This window comes from Sapajus apella, unplaced genomic scaffold (genome assembly GCF_009761245.1).
Source record: "Sapajus apella isolate SASKATOON/1434 unplaced genomic scaffold, GSC_monkey_1.0 scaffold14, whole genome shotgun sequence".
In the NCBI taxonomy this organism is placed as follows: Eukaryota; Metazoa; Chordata; class Mammalia; order Primates; family Cebidae; genus Sapajus; species Sapajus apella.
Window position 1 is genome coordinate 23,648,885 of NW_022436954.1, and position 9,700 is coordinate 23,658,584.

The window sequence follows — 9,700 nt, forward strand, 5'->3', positions numbered from 1 at the left end:
GCCTATGACTTCTACTTAGCCCCTAAGAGAAAGTGATGCATGTGTCCAGTGTACCCAGCTGTTTGTCTACTGCCCAAGGGACTGGTTTTTGTCTTTTCTTACCTATAGTGCTCATGGAACCAGCATAGTTTGAAGGCTTGGGGGCAGCTAAGAAAAAAGGAAAGAGGCAAGTAGTTTGCTATGGTCAGCAAAGTTCTACAAGATCTGAGAAAAGTGTAGAAACCACAGCTCCTACAATTCTCCAGTGTGGCCAGCTAGAATGCCTGATGGAAACTGGCAGATGATGGTGAACTGTCAGGAACTGAATAAAGTAGCACCCCATTTGCATACAGCTGTACCATCAATCATGGATTTGATGGACCATTTGATAATGGAACTGAGAGAGTCCACTATGTAGTGGACTTGGGCAATGCATTTTTCTTCATAAACATTGCTCCAGAGAGCCAGGAACAATTAGCCTTCATGTGGGAAAGGCAACAATGGACTTTTACAGTGTCGTTGCAGGGCTATGTGCATAGCCCCACCACATGTCATGGTCTAGTTGCCTTGGATTTAGCCCCTTGGGAATGTCCAGAGGAGTTCTATTTCATTATATTGATATTATGTGAACCTCTGATTTTCTTGCAGTTTTAGAAATGGCAGCACTCCCCTTGTGACAACATTTGGCAGCATGCAGTTGGGGCATCAACGAATCCAGGGTCAAAGGGGCTGGATGATCTGCCACATCCTTGGGAGTTATTTGGTCAGATAAGACAAAGGAAATCCCAGAGGCTATCATTGATAAAATTCAGGCATATTCCCTGCCCACCATGGTAAGGCAGTTACAAACTTTTGTGGGCCTCCTGGGATATTGGTGGGCATTTGTGCCCCATTTAGCTCAAATGATGAAACTGTTGCATTTGTTAACAAAGTAGGGAGCTAGCTGGCATTAGGATGATGTGGCTGAGACTGCCTTCCTGGCAGCCAAGCAGGCTATTCAGTAGGCACAAGCCCTATGGGTGGTTGAGCAGGGGCACCTGTTCGAGCTGGATGTGCATGTGACTACAGATGGTTTCCTTTGGGGCCTGTGGCAGCATATAACACCAGTAGGCTTTTGGTCCCAACTATGGAAGGGAACTGAGCTCCAGCATTCCTTGATAGAGAAACAGTCGTACATGCTGCCCTTCAGGCTTGTGAGAGTATGACAGGACGGGCTACAATTGTCAGGCGGATGCCTTAGCCAGTAGCGGGATGGGTACATTCATGGGTAATGACCCCCGGACTGGGATGGTGCAGACATCCACTTTGGTAAAGTGGAGTGCCTGCTTGGAGCAGCAGAGTATGCTGAATACAAGCCCCTTAGCAGCAGAGCTGCAAGAGGCTTTGGGACCTGTAATCCTAATGCAAGATAAAGCCATGAGATAAGGCCATGGTGCCTGAGGCACCCGTAGACCCTGAGCCTTCACTGTTTAAAGAATAGGACATTCCCCCATTCTCGACGAGGCATGGTACAGATGGGTCTAGCCGAGGTGCTGTTGCTGCCTGGACCACTATTGCAGTCCAAACTAGTAACCTAGTACTTAAACCATGTAGTTTGAAACCTGGTGTGGACAAAGTAGCCAATGGTCTGAACTTAGAGCAGCATGGGTGGTGATCACCAAGGTGATACCTATGGTAATCTGCACCAATAGCTGGGCTGTCTATCAAGGCTTAATCTTGTGGTTAGCTACCTGGAACACACTGAAGTGGTCTCTCGGCCACTGATCCATTTGGGGCCAAGCCATGTGGCAAGACCTCTGGAAAATGGGTCATTGGAAAGAGGTAACCATTTATCATATGTCAGGCCATTTGCCTCTGGCACACCTCCAGCAATGATGAGGCAGATGCCTTGGCCAAGCTTCGATAGTTAAGAGTGGGCACCTACATGAGATATGGCTTTCTGGCTACACTGGAAACTGGGACATGGAAGAGGTAAACTAATGCAACACGTCAGTAAGTGTTGGGGTCTGCCCTTGCCCACCCAAGACATTTGGGAGGCTTGTCAGAAATGCCCAGCATGTGCTCAGGCATACCATAAACCAAGGCAGCTTCCCAGTGTTATACAACAAGTAATGACAGGGTGTGTGCCCTTGACCAGGTGGCAAGTAGACTACATTGGGCCACTGAAAAGTCACAAGGGTATACGCATGTGCCAACAGCTGTGGACACAGCCACAGTCCTGTTGTTTACCTACCCTTGAAAGGTAGTCAACCAGCAGAATATCATTCAGGCCCTGAAACACTTGTAATCCCTATGTGGTTGCCCTCTGGCTGGAGAGAGTAATAGGGGAGCGCATTCACTGGACAACAGGTACAAAAATGGGCACAACAAATGGACATAAAGCGGGGATTCCATGTGCCATACAACCCACAAGCTGTGGGTATAACCGAGCGATATAATGGACTCTTAAAGAATGGGTTATGCTTGCATGTCACATTTCATCTTCACAGGGCTGGAGTTCCAGGTGCTTCAAGATCTAAATGAATGGTCATAGAAAGGCAGCCTGGCCCCAGTGGAGGCTTTGTTACACTGGGCGGCTGCCCTCATTCAGTTGCAGATATATATCAAGGATGACCTCCTTCAACCAGGTATGGGGATGAACGGTAACCTGTTTTTGCCTACCCAAACACCCCTGAAGGCAGGGAACAGAAAATCTGGCTGTGGCCATGGACCCTCCAATCCCCCTACTCTTGATGGTTGGCCATCATAGCTTCCTAGAGGGAGGGCCTAGAGTATGATTTGCAGGTCACTCTTTAGGTGTTCAATGTATCGCCCGCACAGTTGATTGTTTGTAGGGGAATGGCCTGGGAGAAACCCTCCTCCAGGAGACATATGTAGTGTCTGTGTGGCCTATTAGGAGCTCCCCCATAACTTTAGCATAGATACAGGACTCAAAGGGACTGTGGGGAGCTAAGAAGGTGTGGTACCATCGCCAAGGCAAAATCCCTGGCAGCTGAATTATTATCCAGGGATGAAAGTTAGCCTGTATTTTGCCTGAGGGACATGGTTTAGCTGTTAGTACCTGTGCCTGCTCTGTCATTTCGATCATAGGTTAACACGCTCCAACTGCACTGTGGACTGGACCCACACCTACGCTGAGGTGAGCAATGTATCCATCTGTTGGTGCACCGCCATTCCAGCAGAAGCTGCAGACGGCTTGCCCTGGCACGTACATTTAGCATCTGCAGAGAACTGAACATGGCTAGAGACTTGGGACCTCATGGCCAACACATGGAATGCAATGCAGCAAGTTTTGGATAAAAGATGCTGCCAGAGACTCCTGACATGCCCACCCTCTCGCTGGCTCATAGTGTTTATCATAAGTGGGCTTGTGAGTAGGGAGCATGTAGTACCCCCAGCCCAGGCATGATGGTGCATGGAGAAACACTGGGGTAACATCACTGTGGGATGTATACCCATCATGGACTATGTAAACATAACACATGTCACCACACTGAAGGGATGGTGGAACAAGTGGCCCTACCAAGGTCAGGCCCCAATGGACTTTGTGTCCCTGGGAATTTATGGGTTTGTGGGGACACAGGGTGGCCTTACCTACCAGCGGACTGGACTGGATATTGTACCTGGGGGTGGCCTTATGTACCTGCCACTGTTCTCCCCATATTGCCCAGATGCCCACATAACTGGAAGTAGTATGCTCTTGGTTTTGTAAGTATGATGAACACCCTGGTAGTTGTACCCCTTGGCAATGACTATCTTTGGAGTGGGTATAATAAATATAGAAGCACAAGTCACTGCCACAGCACCTGGGCTCTGAAATACACTCGAGTGGCCCTCCTCCTGTTAACAGATTAGGTTGATCAGATCAGAAAGGTGATATTGCAAAACTGAATGGCCTTAAACATAATAACTGCTGCCCAAGGAGGAACTTGTGCCCTTTTAGGAACACAATGTTGTACCTTCGTCCCTGATAATTGGCAGAATATAACAGCAGCCCTGCAAGGGGTGTCATGGGAGATTAAGGAGTTTGAGAGCCTTACTGATAACCCCCTACAGAGATGGTGGACATCCCTAGGCTCTGGCCTATGCTGGGCCCTAATAGTCATAAATACCATAGCTGGGATTCTACTAGTCATCTGTTACTCTCTGTATTGTTGTTGTGGGTAATGGATTTACGGCTCCTCCCTATGGGCACGTGTCCCTGCCCAGAGGGCACACTTGGCCTAGGGGGTGGAGTACAAGGAAAATGGCTACGCTTTATCAGGAGTAGGCTGGGGCACTTTTCCAGTACAAGATGATTCAGCAGGTTTGGAGTGCAGGTGCACAACCTCATACATTATGTAAGCAGGCAATGTGAGGCACATTAGATGATCACCCATGTGATCTTGTGCTTGGCTCAGGGCCACTATTTCCTATAGAAGATATAGTTATCCTGCTAATGCTGCACATATGGTTTACTTGCACCAAGGGAAAGAGTAAAGCCATGTTGAAACTGTCAATGATTCCTCAAGTGTTTTTTCAGCTACCCTCCACTCACCCACTGACTCCCCTTGGACCTCAGTTAGAACCTAATGAACACCACTTTAAATAATGAATAGACATTCCAACACAAAAATTAACAGCAAACTTGAACACTATAGACCAAATAGGCCAAACAGGCATATATAGAACATTCCAAGAGTGGCAGAATACATGTTTTTCACAAGCACACACAGAATATTCTCCAAGATAGATCACATGTTAAATCACAAAACAAGTCACATGTTAAATCACAAAACAAGTCTTACTAAGTGTAATAGGATTAATAACATGCAAAATATGTTTTCCAGCCATAATGGAATGAAACTAAAAGTCAGTAACAGAAAGAAAAATAGAAAATTCAAAAATATGTGGGCACTAAACAACACACTCTTGAGCAACCAGAGGGTCGAATTGGAGATAAAAATGGCAATCAGAAAGTACGTTAAGACAAATAAAAATACAGCATAGCTAAATTTGTAGAATGCAGCAAAAGTAGAATTAAGAGAGATATTTATAGCAATAAATTCTTACATTTAAAAAAATTCAAAAAAAAAAAAAAACACCCTAATGTTTCACCTGAAGGAACTGAAAAGGGGAGAACAAACTCAAGGGGAAAGTCAGTGAAAGGAAAGTAATATATAGACTAGAGAAGAAATAAATAAAATAGAGAACAGAAAAACAATATAAACAGAAATATTTAGCTAGAATTTAATAGGGAGAGAAATGATTCAAACAAATAAGATCAGCAGTGAAAGAGACAATTGATTTCACAGACATTGAAAGGATCATAAGAGACTACTATGAACTATCATATGCCAACAAATTGAATAATCTAGAAGAAATGAATAAACTCCCCAAAACAAAAAAAGCTACCAAGACTGATAAAATGGAAATAGAAAATTGGAATAGACCAATAACGGGTAAAGAGATTAAATCAGTAATTAAAACCTCTCAACAAAACAAAACCCAGGACAAGGTGATTTCACCAGCATAGTCTGCTAAATACTTAAAGAATAATTAACACCAATTATCCTCAAACTCTTTCAAAAGACTGAACAAAAGGGAAAACTTTCAAACTAATTTTATGAGTCTAGTGTTATCAAAGCCAGACCAATACATTACAAGAAAAGAAAAGAAAAGCACAGTCCAATAACCCTGATAAATGTGGTTAAAAAAATCCTTAAGAGAATTCTAGTAGATCAATTTAACAACAGATGAAAAGGATCATATACAATGACAAAGTGGGATTTTTCCCTGGGATGCAAAATGACATAACATATACAAATCAATAGTGTAATACACCATGTTAATAAAGGATAGTCACATGATCATCTTAATGAAACCTGAAAAAACATTTGACAAAATGCCACACTCTTTCATGTTAACAAGTCGCAACAAACTAGATACAGAAAACGTTTACCTCAAAATACTATAGACCGTATATGTAAAAAACCTTGCAGCCAACATTATTCATAAGAGTAAAAAATTAAAAGCTTGTCCTCCAAGTTCAGAGAAAAAAAAAGAATGCTAACTCTTTTCATTTTAATGCAACATAATACTGGAATTCCTTCCCAGCCACAGGAGTTGAGAAAAAACAAAAGGAATAAAAACCAAACAAATCAGAAAAAAATATATAATTACTTCCCTCTGCAGATATAATCTTGGAAAACCCTAAATACTCCACAAAACACCATTAAAACTACAGTAAGCAAATTCAGTAAAGTAGCAGCATATAAAACTCACATACAAAATTATAAGATAATTAAGAATAAGGTTAACCAAAGGGAAAAAAAGCACGCACAATGAAAATTATAAAAGAAATTAGAGACAACAAAAATATATGGAAATATTACCTGCAGTGAGTCCACATTCATAGGAGTCAGCAGCAACCTCCATTTTTGCCCTCTCAGAAGGAAGAATTCAACTGAGGGGCACAGGCAGAAGAATAGACAGGGGCAAGTTTTAGAGCAGTAGTGAAAATTTATTAGAAAGCTTTAGAGCAGAAATAAAAGGAAGTAAAGTAAACTTGAAAGACAGCCAAGCAGGTGACCTGAGAAATCTAGTACGCCGCTTGACTCTTTGACTTGGGGTTTTATATGTTGGCGGGGTTTGCGTTGCTTCTTCCCATTTGCCCAACTCCTGAGGTTTTATTGGGAATCACTGATAACCAGTTGCAGGTGTTTTCTTTTAAGAGCAGGTCATTCCCTGGTGCCAGCTGTGACCAATTATTACTTTAGCTAGATAGTTAACAACTGCCTGACCACCTGATGGTTGCCCAACACTACGGCTTTGTGTGTAGGAGGAAGGAAACCTTCTGCTACCACGTTCATACCTGACTAGCTACCCACTGTAAGCAGAGAGATATTCCATACTCATAGATTGGGAAATAATATTATTAAAATATCCATATTACCCAAAGCAACCTACAGATTTAATGCTATCCTTATCAATATTTCATTGGCATTTTTACAGAAAAAGAGAAAAAAGAACCCCTAAAATTTATATGGAACCACAAAATACATTGACTAGCCAAGAAAAAAGCTGAGGGATCATAGTTCTTGATTTCCAAATATATTACAAAGCTACCACAATGAAAATAGTATAGCATGGCAGAAGAATAGATATACAGAAAAATTGAACAGAATGAAGAGGACAGAAATAAACCCACACACAGTTTGTCAAATGCTCCTGCACAAGAGTGCCAAGAAAACAAAATGGAGAAAATACTTTCTTCAACAAATGGTGTTGAGAAATCAGGAAGTGTGGAGAAATTAGATGTCATTCACAATGTTAATGGGAATGTAAAATAGCACAGCCCCTATGTAACATAGTACAGAGGTTTCTTCAAAAGTTTAAAATAGAACTACCATACAATCCAGGAATCATCTCTATTAGTATAAATCGAAAAGTATTAAAATAAGAATCCTGAAGAGAAATCTACTCTTCCACATTTATTGCAGCATTCTTTACAATAGACACCAAGATATGGAAACAACCCAAAGACCTATCAACAGATGAATGAATTTTTTAAAATGTGGTACATCTACACAATGGAATATTATTCAGCCTTTAAAAAGAATGAAAGGCTGCCGTGTGTAAAAATGTAGATGAATCTGGAGGATACTTTGCTAACTAAAATGAGCTAGTCACAGAAAGATTCCCCTTATTTATCTAAAATATTTCAACTCAAAATACAGAGTAGAAGGATGGCTGTCAGGATCTGGGAAGAAGGAGAAATGGAAGTTGCTGTCCAGTGGCTATAAAGTTTCATTGATGTGAGATGAATAAATTCTAGAGATCTTCCATACCATATTGTATCTGTTTATAGTTTACAATACTGTATTGTATGTTTAAAAATTTGTCAATAAACTATATTCACGTTAAGTGTCTTCCTACCACAATAAAAAGAGCAAAAAGACTCATCTATTCCCATCCTCATTAACTCAGGAAACTGATACACAAACTCTGGTTACTAATAGAAGAAATTGTATTGGTGATTGTAAGAATAGATATGGCCTGGGTTTATTGGGCCCTTTACTACATGAGTGGATTAAATGTTCAGTGGAGAAATATGTCATTGAATTATCATATAATCGTGTGAGGTGAGTAATCATGTAATCTTTATAAATGACAGATTGAGAATTAGAAACGTTATGTGCATGCCTAGGGGAGAAAAACGGAGAGAAAGTTGTCTAGAGAGCTTTCAAACCTGGGTGTCATTTTTTCTTTCTCTAAAAATAGAAAGATAAATCCACCTGTGAACTATTATGGTGCCTTCCTTCTTATTTATCAGTGTGTTTATCCACTATCCCATATAGCTCATGAGCTGTTCCTCATTTGCTCAGGGATTTTTTATTTCTTCTAGGTGAGTTTGTGCATTTCTCATGACAATTTCTTAAAGTTTTTAAAAGTTTTTTGAAGTTTTAAAGTTTTTAAAAATTTTATTGAGAAGCTTTTCATAGCAGTATAGGTTATATCAACAGCAATAAGACAAAAGTAGCCATTGCAATTCTAGACATTTTTTGTCTATAAATATAGGTGACAGGGGATGGAAGTAGCAAGCCACTTTGCCATGTATGTACCTATACAACAATCCTGCATGATCTGCACTTGTACACCAGAACCTAAAGTACAATTATATATATATATATATATATATATATATGTATCAGAATTAAGTTGGGCTGATTTTTCATTTCAGAGGCTTAAACGAGATAAATTTTTATTTATTTCACAAGCAATAGAAGTCTACATGTATGCAGTCTGATTCTGGTACGAGGCGTGTCTGCTTTACTATTAATAGGCCCTGGTCTCCTTCTACCTGGCGTTTGTTCCTTAGTGCATGCCACCAATCTTCAAAGTTATTTCATGTCTCAAGATGATCACTGAATTTCTGACCATTGTTACCATTTCACATCAGCAAGGACAAGACTTAGAGTTGAGTAAAACGTAATAACATTTTTTTTTTTGACAGGGTCTTGTTTAGTCACCTAGTTTAGAGTACTGTGGTGCAGTCATGACTCACTGCACCTTCAGCCTTCTGGGCCAAGTGATCCTCCCACCCTGCTGAGTAGCTGGGACTAGAGGTATGAGCCACCATTCCCAGCTAATTTTGGTGAAAAAAAAAAAAAAAAAAAAAAAAAGAGTTCTGTAGAGACACGATCTCACTTTGCTGCCCAGGCTGGTCTCAAACTCTTGAGCTCAGTCAATCCTCCCACTTACCCTCCCAAAGTGCCGAGATTACAGACATGAACCACTCTGCCTGGCCTGAGTAAGGACTCTAAAGAGCTTTCCCAGGATCAACCATGACCTCTCTTCACATCTCACTGCTAGCTGTATATACAAAGGTACAAAGGAGATGTAAAATTGATCTGAACAGAGTCCATATACCCACCCAGTTCCAATGTAGGGGTCAGTTAATAAGGAAAAAAGAAAGTATTTATATACCATATTTTAATTCATACATTATCTCTAGCTATTATCTTCTAATGTATGAATAAAAAATGTGGTATATGAATAAACATCCAGATAGAATATCAGATAGACAAATATCTTGGCCAGGTGTGGTAGCTCACAGCCGTAATCCCAGCATTCTGGGAGGCTGCGCCCAGCAGTTTAAGACCAGCCTGGACAACATAGTGAAACCCCATCTCGATAAAAAAAATGTATATATATAAATACATCACATCGTGCTAATTAT